The 14,432-nt window shown below is 47.3% G+C and overlaps 1 long non-coding RNA gene across 1 annotated transcript; it reads left to right on the top strand.

Moving 5' to 3' along the window:
* On the top strand, nucleotides 1-14,089 carry LOC139056378 (uncharacterized). Its single transcript, XR_011512321.1, has 3 exons — nucleotides 1-314; nucleotides 12,766-13,206; nucleotides 13,477-14,089. It is a non-coding gene; the product is annotated as an uncharacterized lncRNA (long non-coding RNA).
* The last annotated feature ends 343 nt before the right edge of the window (nucleotides 14,090-14,432 follow it).

The raw sequence follows: 14,432 nt of genomic DNA, 5'->3' as shown, positions 1-14,432 counted from the left end.
GAGGAAAAAAGTCAGCAGCGGCAGAAGAAGCAGCCTGTCGGACGATGGGCCCGGGCTCATCCTTATGTCTGATGCTCCTGAGCCTATACGGCTCAACGTCTAAAGCTGGTGTTCGTCTGAGGGAAGTCGAGCAGAGCACAGACCACAGCCCCTGTGCTCCTGGCCTTCCCTCCTGGTCGACGTTCCTGCCCCGTCTTGCCATGCCGTCTCGCGTCCGGCTCCAGCTAAAGTACCTCGACAGCACTTCACTCGACGTTTGCACTATTCCAGCCATGACCTCCTCCGACACTCCACATCGGACCACATGTTGATGGGTGAACTTCTATGATTTATTTATGTATTTTGCACATAAGTATTGACTCTATACTTAGAGGTGTTCCTTATTGTTATTTGGTTCAAGTTATATGTCATTGAAGAGTTAGAAAGCATGTTAGTGTGCACACACACACACACGCACGCACGCACGCACGCACGCATATATATATATATATATATATATATATATATATATATATATATATATATATATATATATATATATATATATATATATATATATATATATATCTTCCGTGGGCTAAACGTATTTAGAAAGATAATAAGCACAACTTTGCGGTTATCCTTGGTTTATTTACCCAACAGTTTCAGTCGGTGGACCGACCTTTTCCAAGGCCCCTTGGAAAAGGGCGAGTTTCGTTCGTGCCCTGACAGATATAGCAGTCTTCTCCACCATCCCCCAGCCTTCCCCTTGATTATTTCTACCACTTGCATATACCGACGCGCCACCTGCCACCTAAAATACAGTACTTCTGCTAAGTTTGCAGATAGATGTTACCTCTAGAGCTAAGGGAGAAAGAAAGAGACATGAAAACTATAGCACGGCTGTTACCTTTACCTCTGAAAACGCGCAGCCTTTATATACATGTACAGTTGAAATTTGATTTCATGAAGTGATTACCACGCTCGAATTATTTCGTTAGATCGGGAAGTTCGTCAAATCGAAAGGAATCTTTCGGTCCTTCGAAATGCAATATTGTAACCTAGCGAACACGCAAAAGCTACCACGGCATTGCATTTTCCGCTAATCCAGCCGTCTGTCGCATAAACCATGACATAACGAAAGCAATTACCGTCGCCCTTACCGAGGCGGTGTTGAGTCCGCTCTTCCGTGCATGGGTGCGGCGTGCAGGCTCGTCAGAATAAAGCTACGGCCGTGATCATGGCACCTAGATCTTTTAACGCGATAGCTTTAGAGCACACGCTCGAAGAAAAACCCGCGTGTGTGAAAATTAGAAAGAAATCAGCGCTTTTTTACTCGTTTATTTCACGAAAAGCTTCGTTAAATCGAGTTTAGTCAAGTTAGTTTCGTTAATTCGGGTTGATGACAACATCGAACCCTATGGGTAATTGCCAGGGAATTGAAATTTCTTCGGTAGATCGGGAACTTCGTAAAATCGGGTTTCATTAGACAGAATTTTAACTGTAATAAGCACAGTTTAACGCAAATTCATGCGAGATAAGGGATAGCACTCGTATATCGGCAGCGCAGCGTTTCCAAAACGGCATCGGCCGTCGGCCACGTCCAGAGTGGTCCACATAAGTGTCCCCCGAGACGCAAGGTGCCGCGCCACGTCGGCCCGCGATGGCCGTCCGAAGCTGCAGTGGTGCCGGGCGTGTGCCATACCACGCGTGGCCCGAGGACGGCACAGCGCGCCCTGGCCCAGCAAAAAAGGACAAGGTGACAGCGACTATGATTTACGACCCGCCCAGCTTCGCCATAAACGCATTCCGAACGCGCGGGGTCTCGATACCGTGGCCTTGACTCACCATTAATCTTGCGATTGCGCGACGCCGCTGCTCGCTGGGTTCCTTCCCTTTTTCTTGACAAATGGCCGCGTGTCGTCAGCGCCGCCACGTTATGGCACGTCCCTTAGAGAGAGAAGGAGAGAGAGAGAGAGCGGGTAGTGTTTCGTGAGTAGCATGGTTGCTGTCGCGCGACGCTTCGAGTGAATTAACTTAACCGCGAACAGGTTTGTTGACATAGCCGGCTCACTGAGCAATTGGTTCGCGTCGCACACCTCTCTTTCTTTTTAACGCGAGATGCGGCACACTTCCTCGCGGCTTTCGGTAATGACGGGTTTTGGGCTCACCCGGAGGAGTATACGCACCCGCGGGTAAATGGGCGCACAGGGATCGCTACGAGGAGGAATATCATTCTCCTGCTGCTAAATTTGTGGCGTTATTAAGAGAAGCTGCCGTTCCTGTTGCAATGCCCAGCTTATATTAATGAAAATACATTTTTTGAAAGAGGCCAAATTTAGTCGGGCACCATGTACCAACGCCAAGAGTGGCATCAGGTCCTATGCCTTGTGCCTCTAAGCAGCGACAGGCTTTAAGCCTGTTGTTTTCATACGTTCGGGATATTGGCTTGCTTGGCAAGTTTTACAAAATGCTGCATGTACACATTCTGCATGCAGAAATTTCTAAAGCTTCAGTTTCGCATAGCCTTCCTTTAGAATGCAATATAGCCAATATTTGTAAATACCAAGTCCATATTCTTCACACCTTTTTATTTTCTCCATCTCTCTATCTCTCTCTCTCTCTCTTAGGGCCTTTCAATCCCTCCCCCCTCCCCCATGCAGAGTAGCATTTAATAACAAACACACACACACACACCACACACGCGCACACACACACGCACGCCCACACACACGCACACAGTTTTACATTTCCTTGCCTGTCATGTCCAGGAGTTTTTCCACATTAAAGCTAGGAGTGAGATTTAAGGGAACTCGGTTGGTGCGAAATGCCTTGCTCGCATTATGTTGCTAAAGCAGATTACATTTGATTTATCAGGCTGTCAGGTTGAGAACATCCGAGAATATAGTCCCCAAAGAGCGCAAGATTCCCGATTTCTCTAGACTTTCCACGCAGTTCAGAAGGCATAGAGTTGACATGGCAACTCCGCCTTCGTGAATCTGTGAATTCGGCTTGCAGATTTCCGCAGACGCACCATTCGCTTAAAGGACTGCTCGTGCCAAGCGTGCATTTAGGCGACGGTGCTGTCCGACTGAATGGCTTTACCCCGTCGTGGCACACAGCCTTTGGCTAATTCCGCGCACCGGTTGCGGCAGGACCGTGCGCAACCGGTTGCCCGGCGGCACCATCACGGGACGAGAAGGAGAAGAGCGAGTGGTACATAGCGTCGGCGATGGCCGCAGGGCCCCGACGTCGTGACGTGCGGCGGAGATCAAAGCGGTCCGGCGCGCGCTTGGACATCGAGACGCGGTCACGCGGAACGACCCGATCGGTCGACCGCGGCTGGCGACGGACAACGCGCCACGAAGTGTCCGACCGAGTCGGCGGATTCGCGGAGACACGCACTCCGTCTCTCACGAGTTGGCTGTCCGTGCAGCGCGAGGCGCACCTGCATTCGGGTGGAGATGCGCAGGGAGATACGCGGCCTTTCTCCGTATGCGAGCTCGCAAAATTGTCTCGTGCAGCATCGTATACAGTCGTGATTTCTCCTGCATACGTGACACGTAACGCCGAACCGAATTCGGCAGAAAAATAATATAAAGAACAATGAACAACAAAGAAAGTTACAGGGCGCCACTTCTATTGCACATTTGTGTCGCGCCAAACTTGTAATTTACTTTATAAACCCAAATGTGCGTTGCAGCGGTCTCAATGTTCTCGACCAACGGCGAAGGTTGGCAATGGGGAGGGAGTGAGGAGGAGGAGGAGGAAGATATAATATAGAAGAGAAATGAGGCGAGGTCGGCCTGGAGCCTACTAGGAGGATATATTAAAGAAGAGAAATGAGGCGAGGTCGGCCTGGAGCCTACTACTATTCATTGCCGCAAGGGAAACAGGGATGTACAGCAAAGAGATAGGTAGATGACTATGTAGAGATAGGTAGATGGCAGGTGACTATGCTATATAGCAATGAGCTGTTATCCATATACATCTTGTCCAATATGCGCATGTGCGCTATCGACGTACTACACGCAGAAGTAATGTGTACACGCAATGCGTATCCTCGTGCAAACACATGTCGCTCAATGTTCCCACCACACACATTCTAAAGGCAAGCCTCTAAGCCAGTGGTCAATTATAAGTTAAGTTATAAGTTAGAAGGTTTCGGTATACCCTTTTAACTTTACGGCTGCTTGTAGAATCACACTCGAAGGCTCAAAAATGAAAATGTAGATTATGATGAATTATTCTTGCTTGCAGGGGCACAAAGTGACAACAGTGCAGAGAGGCGCTCAAGTCAAGACCAATCTTGAGCATTGCTTATGTAAACATTCAATCGCTTTTATGACTGTGCTTGTCAGGTAATGTGAAGGGGTACATTGCAATGGAGCTGTTTAGCGCGGTCGTCGACTTGAAACTGTTGAGTCGGTGTCTTTCTACGTTAAAATATAGTTGAAACACTCTGAACCACAGAAAAACACACTTACTAGCGTCAGAGCACCCTTAAAAACTTACTAAAATGTTTGTTTTTGTTCACATGAAAAATAAGGAGATGTTTGCACCAAGAGATGGTGCTTTTCACTCGAGAAGCATTTAAATTTAAATGCTTTACTAAGCCCTACAGCTTCACAAAAAGAAAACTTGTTTTTACGAACAAGTTCCAGATTCGCATCACATCAGAAGAGTGGGTCATGACTCGCGATGTATCGTTACATCGGCTCCCTCCATTCCTGCGCGCGCAACCAGAAGAAAGGCGCGCAGCGCTCGTTAATATATATTTTTAATAAGCAACGTCATCATATCTATAGCTTTATTGTTACACGACGCTCGAAGATCTTGCTCTGGGTCACGACGGCGTCGCAATAACGTCGATAAGACCAGGTCCGGAAATTTGATACCGATTTAAGCATAAAATTAAAATATTTTATAAGTGTTTACTAAACTTCATACTTGTTAAGTATGTCATCATCTTATGCGCGAGCAGCATGTTATAGAGACAACTTCAAAATACATATTTGTCTGCACTACTTTAACAGCACATTACGATGAAAGTGTGCGCGACTATACTTGAACTATGCCCAAGAGAGAACGAAAGGAAGAAAAATTGTTTGAGGAAAGGCAGAGAGGTCTCCCTGAAATAAAAGCCCTGCGTCCTACTACTCCGCTTAGAGAGAAGGGGAGAGGAGAAAGAGAGGGGTACGAGGAAGTGAAGACGTCTTGCTGAGACCATGGTCGCACATTACATGCACGAACGAAGCTAGCCACCCGTGCGCTCCTAGAGAGAGAGAGAGAGAGAGAGAGAGAGAGAGAGAGAGAGGGTCAACCAGACGTCTTTCCGGTTGGCTACTCTGCAGTGGGGGCCTTAAATTAAAAAGAACACAAGAAGAGAGAGACAGCTATTTGCGCATTGGTACAGTTTTTGACGACTGGCCGGATTCACTGACCGCTATTAGTCCGGCTTTGCGACCGCACGTACGCTAGAAATTTTTAGTAACAGAGATTTAGATTAATGGATGTCAACGGGTCTTCCGGACCCTAATCCCGAATGATGTATATTTTATGAGCATTGTGAACGTTTCTACGCTGAAAACCACTGCAACAAATTTGCTTGTACAACGAACGAACTTAGATGTCCCCACTGCTTTACAACGAGTGCTTGTATTGGCGTTGCCACTCTTCCCTATACATGGCCACCGCTGAACTGTACGGTTCGCGGGAACAGCGCTGTGGTAGCTGTACATGAACAAAACATTTCCAGAAATATTCTCTAAATAGCTGTAACCACGTTACACAAAGTTTGGATAGTTGACGGTCCCTTTTCGACGCTCTTCTATTTGTATTTTAACATTTCTAAAGCCACGACAGGGGTACGCCGTGTATCCGCTCCGAATTCAACCTGTTTGTTCCTCTGTTCTTTCGAAGTAATCGATAATCCACAATTACTACTTCCTCGGTCTCGCCAATGCCTGACTCAGAAAGATGTATAACCATAAAGTAAAAGAAAGAAAGAAAGAAAAGAGAAAAACTGTTCAGTCGTCGGGTCACTACAACATGTCGCAAGCAACCATGCTCACTGACGTTCCCAACGTTGGAAAATGGAGTCCGGTCCATTCTATGCCACCTTGGTTTTGCCCTCTGCCTCCTTGAAAACAATACAAGAAAAAATATCCAGTGATATAAAAGTGCGACGGTGCAGCGTCACCAACGGTGGCAATCGGCGTGACGCAGGCGTTCGATCAGCTATAGCGTATCGGTGGCAGCAATGTGAGACGGTACGAAGCGAAAAAAAAAAAAAAAACATGTCGGAAAGAAAAGAGATGCGGGGCAAGAGAATACCAGCGCGCAGAAGGGAAACTGATCGCTCTCATTGATTTCGAACGTGCAGCGAGCAACAGCGGCCGGGACACCCGCGTGGCGGTCATTCTGACAGTGAAAGACAGCCTCTCGGCGCCGAAGAGCAACGGGCCCCGACCGGGAGCCCAAGCAAACGGCCGCAAACACGATGAGCAATGGTCGCTCGCCGGCGATGACGCCCCGCTCTTGGGAAGCCCGGGGATTTGGACCCCGCGCACCTTGGGGCTCGCGTCGTTCCTTCCTACGCCTCCACGCGTGTTGTGTGTTCCGCTCGCGCGGGGCTCATCCACTCTCCTCGCCACTCACCCTCCGTTTCCCACCTCGCCTTACCCCGCACCCGCACACACACACGCACACTTCTTATTCTCCCTCTCTCTCTCCTTTACAACCTTTTGTTTTGTCGAGCGCGTTTCTTTGTCTCTCGTTCCCGGGCTAGGTGGGCTCGCCAGTTTGTTTCGTTGCGCGGGCGACTTTGTCCGGCTGTTCTGGCTGCCTATCGCCCGCCCTTTCCGCGACCTGATCCCGTGGTGCTCTCTCATGTGTGCCGCGGCGTCGGCCTTCGCCCTCGCCTAAGAAAACGGTAGCAGAGGAAGGTGGGGGGGGGGGGGGGGCAGGCAGAGGAAAAGGAGAGGCACGTGACGTCCAAAGCGGGATGGTACAGCCGACAAATCCAAGAGAATGAATTTGAAGAGCGCCGCGCGGGCCGCCCAACCTCAGGAAACACAGACAAAGAAAGGCAAAGGCCGACGCGGCCACGAACGTTGAGAAGTAGAAAGTACATAACGGGAATAGCCTATAGGCTGCAAACAAAAAGAAAAAGAAAACGCATTAGGGCAGCGACGCAGCGGCTATAATGCCTCTTTCTCGCGTGTGTGCTTGACGTGGCGGGCTGTTCTCCCTGCTCTGGGTCATTTGTCCGCTTCTTGCTGGCTGCCAGCCGCGCCGTCGTGGTGGCAGCAGCTTCGGGCCAGAAAGCCCCGTGGCAAGACGCGGGGCGTGGAAACGACACGATCCCTATAATTCCTCATCCGCTGCTGCTGCGACGCTCTCTCCCCGAGCCTGCGTGAGGGAATACGCCGCACCTTCGGAGCTATCCAGGGAAGTGGGAAGACAGAGGGCTAGAGGAAATCTCTCTCTTTTCTATTTGTCCCCTTCGCCCAGGTGTGTACACCGCGTGTGTGCAGAGACCCGCGATCGCGCGCGCGCTCATCTTCGACTAAGGCCACCCGTCTCGTCATTTTTTGTTTTGTTTTGTTTTGTTCCATTCGCATCGACGTGCACCAAGTTCTGTTTGCTTTGTTTCGCGTGGTTGAGCTTCTTTCGTTCGCTCATTTGTTCTGAAAAGTTTCCTTTGGGTTGCTTTGTCCTCCTTATGTGGCCGCCGTGCTGACACGACTGGTCCGATTCGCGACGGCGCGATACTAATCGGATGAGGTTCAAGCACTAAAGAGATTGCAGACGAAATAAGAAAATAAAGAGGATAGTCAGAAAGGTACATATATTCGCAATTTCTGCTTACTTTCTCTTTCTGCATCTTGCCTAGAAAATAACTGTCTTTTTCCGCGCAGCAGTCATTACTTTGACAGCGTCTTCTTCGTAGGGGCCCCTGGGAACAGATATATATATATATATATATATATATATATATATATATATATATATATATATATATATATATATATATATATATATACATATATATATATATATATATATATATATATATATATATATATATATATATATATATATATATATATATATATATATATATATATATATATATATATATATATATATATATATATATATATATATATATATATATATATATATATATATATATATATATATATATATATATATATATATATATATATATATATATATATATATATATATTGCGTTGCTCATCCCAGGCCGCAAAATTGTGATCTTCTCGGCGTGTTCTCGGGACTCTTTTCGGTTCTTATTTACGGAACTGTGCATGTGTGTACATACTTTTGCATGTTTGTGCGCGTTGCTATACTATTTATTACACGGGGTGCTTCAGCGAACACTTTCACACACTTTTTACACTTGCCTGTGGCAGATAGCACAATTATAGTCCATGAGATTGTCTACATGAACAAGCGGACATTACTTGCGCAACAAACTGAAACGCATAATTGACTAATTGCCAACAATTCAATAATTAGACTGTTTAACTAATTAACTTACGGCACATATAGCAATTTACAAGTTCTAGTGAGTCAGACTGAAAGGCAGTTGAAGGCATATCCATGAATTGTGTGAATGACACCAGTTACGAGATATGCGCCGTCAAACTTGCCGTATAAGTGCACTGGCGTTCCACTTACTTTCTTAACAAAAAGTCGTCTTATGCACTGAAGCACAAAAGTAGATGGAATGCCGACACATTTCTCTTCAAAGTTCGGCAAATAATATATCGAAACTGGTGAGTGAGTGAGTGAGTGAGTGAGTGAGTGAGTGAGTGAGTGAGTGAGTGAGTGAGTGAGTGAGTGAGTGAGTGAGTGAGTGAGTGAATAAACGTTTATTTGGTCCAGCAAAACGCGATAAAACGCACACCCGGATAATCCCACGACGGGACTGACAGATCTAGTCTGCCGGCCCGATCGTGGGCGCGCTGGCCGGCCAGGATTTGGTCCTCAAAGACGGGACTTCGCAGGAGCGCGTCCCACTCTTTCATCCCGAGAATTCGTTCTGAGTGGATTCGCGTTGCGAACACCCCGGCTAGAATTTGTAAATTGCAATACGCGCCGTGAGGCATTTAGTTAAAAACCTAATTAGTGATTTTTTTTTGTGAATTAGTCGATTATGCATTTCAATTTATTGTGCATGTCTGCCTCTTTGAGTAGACCAGCTCATGGACTAGGATTGTGCGATCTGTCATAGGCAATGTTTAAAAATATGTTGAATATTTTCGCTGAAACACCTGGTATGTGCCATCCTTAACTAGTGTGCTGAACTTCCCGAGTGATTGCATTCTTAGATTGTCTGCAGTTCCCTTTGGTGCTCATTGTGCTTTCAGCTATTGCCTTTCCTGCGATGAGTAGTTGTCGGCCCCATGGGTGATCATAGGGGAACGCTACAAGATATCATACATAGGTTGCTCTCTTCCTTTTTTTTTTTTTAGCTGCACCAAATTTTAAAAACTGCCTATAGCAGATAGCACTGTTCTAACTACTGAGCTAGTTTACTCGATGTGGCGGCCATTACTTGTACGAGAAATCAAAATGCTTAATTGAATAAGTAACATATTTACGTTGATTAACTTTTTATTTCATTACATTACGGTGCATATTTCAATCTACGAATTGTAGGTAGTGAGTTTGCAAGGCTCTTTTCAAGCTCTGACAATTCGTTCGAAGTGGATACATCACCTTGCGAACTACCATACGCAATTTGTAAAAATTTGGCGGTGGCTGAAAGAAAAAAGAATAAAAATGACGCCTAGCTGGTATTTGAACGTTCTTATATCCAACGAGCGCTTTGGGATTTGAATCGTCGCCTTTCATTCTTTCCCATCGCCGGTGCTGTTGGGAGAGAAGTTGTGAGTCTGGATCCTCGTCTCGTTCCTGCCTCGGGATAGAACAGGAAGTTGCTTAATGGGGCAAACGTATTAGGGAACACGTGCAGCGGGAACACGTTTTAATTATCACTCGAGCCTTCGCATCGTGGATAAAAGACGAGCGCGTTTGCGGGAACAATCTCGTTTCACGACACTTCTCTCCGAATGGTCACTGAAGCGGTTACAAAGCTTTGGTGACTAGTTAGGTAAGTCTTATTCGCATGGCATCCAATGTGCAGAAAAGACAGAAAGAGGAAATTATGTAAAACCGGACATCTCACGTCGCACTGCATTTAGCTTACAATCAATGCGGCTGTAAATGATGATAAATAACGCTGGGCATTCGCATCCGACTTTACGAACCCCTCTTATCAACACACTTGCAATAGCGCATTAGTGCACTGTGTTGGGTTGTGCTACCGCGGTGCGTTTTCTTTGCTTTTTTTTATGCAAAGCTTTCTTTGTCTTATTTCTGGTGCTTTGTGGCAGGTAGGTTCTTGTCTTGTCTCGCGTTACTAAAAAGAAAGTATTGCGTAACCGATGGTGAAATCTAACCTCTCCCGTCGAGCACAGCAGCCGGGTACTCTAACCATTAAGTCGCGGTCGCACCCTTTCTTTTCTAAAAATGTATTGCTTGGAATTATGAGTAGTTATGTCATGCGAAAACTATTAACGTTACATTTAGACACCCGCACGAAAAACAAAGGCACACGCGCTACGCAGTCCAATGAAAGTTCAAGAATCGGACAAACAAAGACAAGCGTCCAGGTGAAACATCCACTCAGGAATGGGATGGAAAGTTCAGACCACACTGCGCAATTGAGCGGGATCCTCTTGAAAGGCAGATCTTGTCGAGCGAGGTGGCTCGGCTTGTCTGTCGATGACGCGGACGCATAATTATCTCTTCCGAAAGCCAGCCATCTTCGAAACGCTCCGCGCGTGCGCCCCCGGCCGCTTTCTCCTTTGCTTTCCGCGTGACAGCTCGCGCTTTCAAGCCCCTTTTTAGACTGCATTATCTCGAGGACCGGCCCAGTTTTCCCAGCCCTGTACCGATTTCAGAGTTCTTCACATTAATTTTAACATTCCTTCGCCTGAGTACAAATGCCATAGTCGCTTCAACGTACAGCACATGACATGGCCATGCATGTACGATCGTATACCAGGTAGTCGTTGGTGACGCCACATTCCATGTTTCTCTCGCTTACGCTCATCGACTACCTTTGTAGAACCCAACAATAACCTTGTCGGGAGATCGCGTCGAGTGACCGGTGTAGAAACCATGCCGTTTCCGCCATGCGATCCTCTTCAGCGAGGTCGTCGCTTTGCTGCTGTCGTCACACACACTAGCGATAGTGACCCACACAGACAACTACTAAATTTACACAAATACATTGGTCCCCATGGTATCGCTTTGGGGAACCACAAGCAATTCTGGATAGCCAGATACCTGCAAAATGCTTTGCATAGCATCGAATCCCAGAGTGCGTGGGATTTACACTGTTTTGAGTGCTCATTATTATTAATATTATGTGTTGCTTCAGGAAACACAGAGCTTTTCATGTATATACGAGGATGACAGTGAGCTAGAAGCGCTGGACAGAATGTAGAAACTAAAATAGCTTTTAAGAAATCCCTGGTGTCAGAAAAGGAAGTTTGTAATGACGCTCAAAAAATTCTAAATGTAGAGATAAAATTTTAGGTTATCTGCCAAACTTTTATTGAGACAGCTGGAGAAGATAAGAAGAAACTCCTCCCCCCTTCCATCACGCACAGACACCGCCTTGATCTTATATGTTATATTTATGATTTCGAAATAACAGCAAAACCTTAGTCAGCAACAAGAAGCAGCAGATGCTTAAGGACATCATTTGCTGTCCTCGACCAATTCACTCTCACTTACAAATACAACCCTGTATAGGCAACGCTTGTGCTTGACGTCATGATCGTCATTGCACTGAATGCGCGACTTCAGCAGAGAGTCTGGGTCACGTACACATTGTGCTGTTGTCCATACACGCCTCCACCATTTGTCTTAGTCGTCATTGCTCATTTCCGCTCTTTCTCTCCTCCCCCTTTCCCGTCCCCGTAGCACGGCAGCTGGCCGCCGCGCACTTCAGGCCAACCTTGCCTCATTTCTCTGTAAATTACTGATTCCTCACACACACACGCACATGCAAACACCCCCCCCCAAACCACGCGCGCATGTATGTATGTATGTATGTATGTATGTATGTATGTATGTATGTATTATGTATGTATGTATGTATGTATGTATGTATGTATGTATGTATGTATGTATGTATGTATGTATGTATGTATGTATGTATGTATGTATGTATGTATGTATGTATGTATGTATGTATGTATGTATGTATGTATGTATGTATGTATGTATGTATGTATGAAAGTGTCAGTACGCTAAAGTAATTGCTGCTGCCCCCTCTCCCCGCCGCAGTGCCTTGCGCGTGACGGAAGACGACGCGCTTCCTCCCGGCTTCCTCCGTTGCGCTAGCGAGATCGAGCCATCACCCTCGGCTTGCACACTTTCACTGGCACCCACGTCACACGACGCTCGTTCACGATGCTATCGCACTTGGACTTTATATGAAACACCACACGGTGACGCCGACGGGAATGCACCTGAAGTGTCCATATAACTGCTTTCACAATAAATGGAAAACAGTCAGTTTGGTCTCCTCAAAAAGCTAATCTCGCAGTTGGCGTATAAATGTCGGCCTGGCGCATAAGGGTTGGCGTGGCCAGTTTCGACTCGAACCAGGTATATCGCCGCCTTCCCGCGGTTTAATTATTCTCTTGTTCATTCTCTTTCTCGTGCGCAGGCGTCCAGCTCTCCGGCGCACGATAAACGATAACGAAATTGCGCCAATACAACGACATCGGTGTCCGTGGTGGTATCAATGCGCAACAGCAAGTCCAAGTGTGACGAAGCGCGAATATAAAGTCGACAATCAGCACACTCTTTGTCAATAGACAAGATGATGGTGCATAAAGCACGACATAAAGTCCCAGCTGTCTCGAGACCTGTCACCAAATAAAAAAATTAAAAATTATACGAACAAACAAACAAACAAACAAGAAACGTAAGGAAGGGACGCCGTCATATTCAGTTGGACGTTCACAACGTGCATCGATGTGTCGGTGCGCCAGTACACAGGCCGAAACTGCGTCATTCCAGCGTTACCTCACGGAGCACGTCCGCCCAAGACACGTCCGCCAGCGGCGTCCCAAGGCCACCAGTCAAAGCACCCGATGGGAAAGCGGTGAGGAGGGAGTCGCTCTAGAAAAGATGCTCCATTGAGGAACAAATTCGGCGTGAACAGAGCGGCGCGGAGGAAGCGGCGCGCAGCAGCGCCTCTGCGCCCACAGCTGGTGGCGCGCACCGTCCGCCGGGAGTTTAGCTCAGACGGGGACGCACAGCGTGGTGGCGGCTTGCACCGCGCACTGTTTCTTTTTTTCTTCCCCTTTATAATGTCCTTGCTTTCCTTTTTATTTTGTCAGTCTGACTTCGGCACTTTGCTTTTTTTTTTCAGCCTGCGCGTAGTTGTCGATGCTAGGCGGGCGTGCCGGGCGAGAGCCGGGATGCTGGCGCGCGCGTTCGATGGTGGTGGCGCTCTCGAAACGACAGGAGGACCCCGAGAAATAATAGCGGCTCCCCGGACGCCGCTCGCGCGCTCCTTATCGGGTAGGGACAGAGAGGTGGCCGATGGGGCGCCCCGATGAATGAACACCGCGCCGACGCGTCTTCGACTCCCGCGGGAGACAACAATTCATCCGGTCATCGGAATCAGATTTGCATCGCTCGCTCACCTTGCGTGCTAGACGACACGGCCGTGTATCGTGCTCCAACACTCGATGGCAGTGTGGTGCACATGCACTGCGCGAAAGAACGCCGAACGGGCTTCGAAACACGGTCGGTCTGAATGCCGCGCACGCGTAGTTGATCGCCGAAAAATCAGGCTCGGGGCAGCGAACTGCATGCTGTGCGAGTTCCTGGAAGCATTATGGCGGAAGCATGGTGACGATCCAGCGCCATAGACCATACATAGTCATAGGGAAGCAGAGTGAAATAGAGGAGCAGCAATATGGAAGACAAGCAATGCGGAAGCAGAGCTGACTGCTAAATACATTTGTTTTGTTCGAAGAGCACAAGCCATTTAAAATCTTGTAGAAAACAACAAGGAAACAATGGAGCATCTCGGGCATGTACTTACAATGCTCAGCGATTGAAACGCGTTACTCGGATGGCGAGGCGACTGACTCTTTTTTGTATTGCCGTCGTTGCCGTCAGATAGCGCTGGATGGTCGTTGAGAAGCCGAACAGATGTTGCAATACATCACAAACACTCTCGCTTTCATCTGATGAAAAAAATGCAATAGCTCGGTGCCTCCAGCGCCCACCGGCGGCGTGAAAGGTGCCAAGCATACACGTGCTCCGAATATCGCGTTTCAATTGCTGAGCACTGTACACAACGAACACTGACGGCTA

This window comes from Dermacentor albipictus, chromosome 2 (genome assembly GCF_038994185.2).
Source record: "Dermacentor albipictus isolate Rhodes 1998 colony chromosome 2, USDA_Dalb.pri_finalv2, whole genome shotgun sequence".
Taxonomy (NCBI): domain Eukaryota; kingdom Metazoa; phylum Arthropoda; class Arachnida; order Ixodida; family Ixodidae; genus Dermacentor; species Dermacentor albipictus.
The sequence above is the reverse complement of the archived record's forward strand: the minus strand, read 5'-3'. Positions and strand labels throughout refer to the sequence as shown.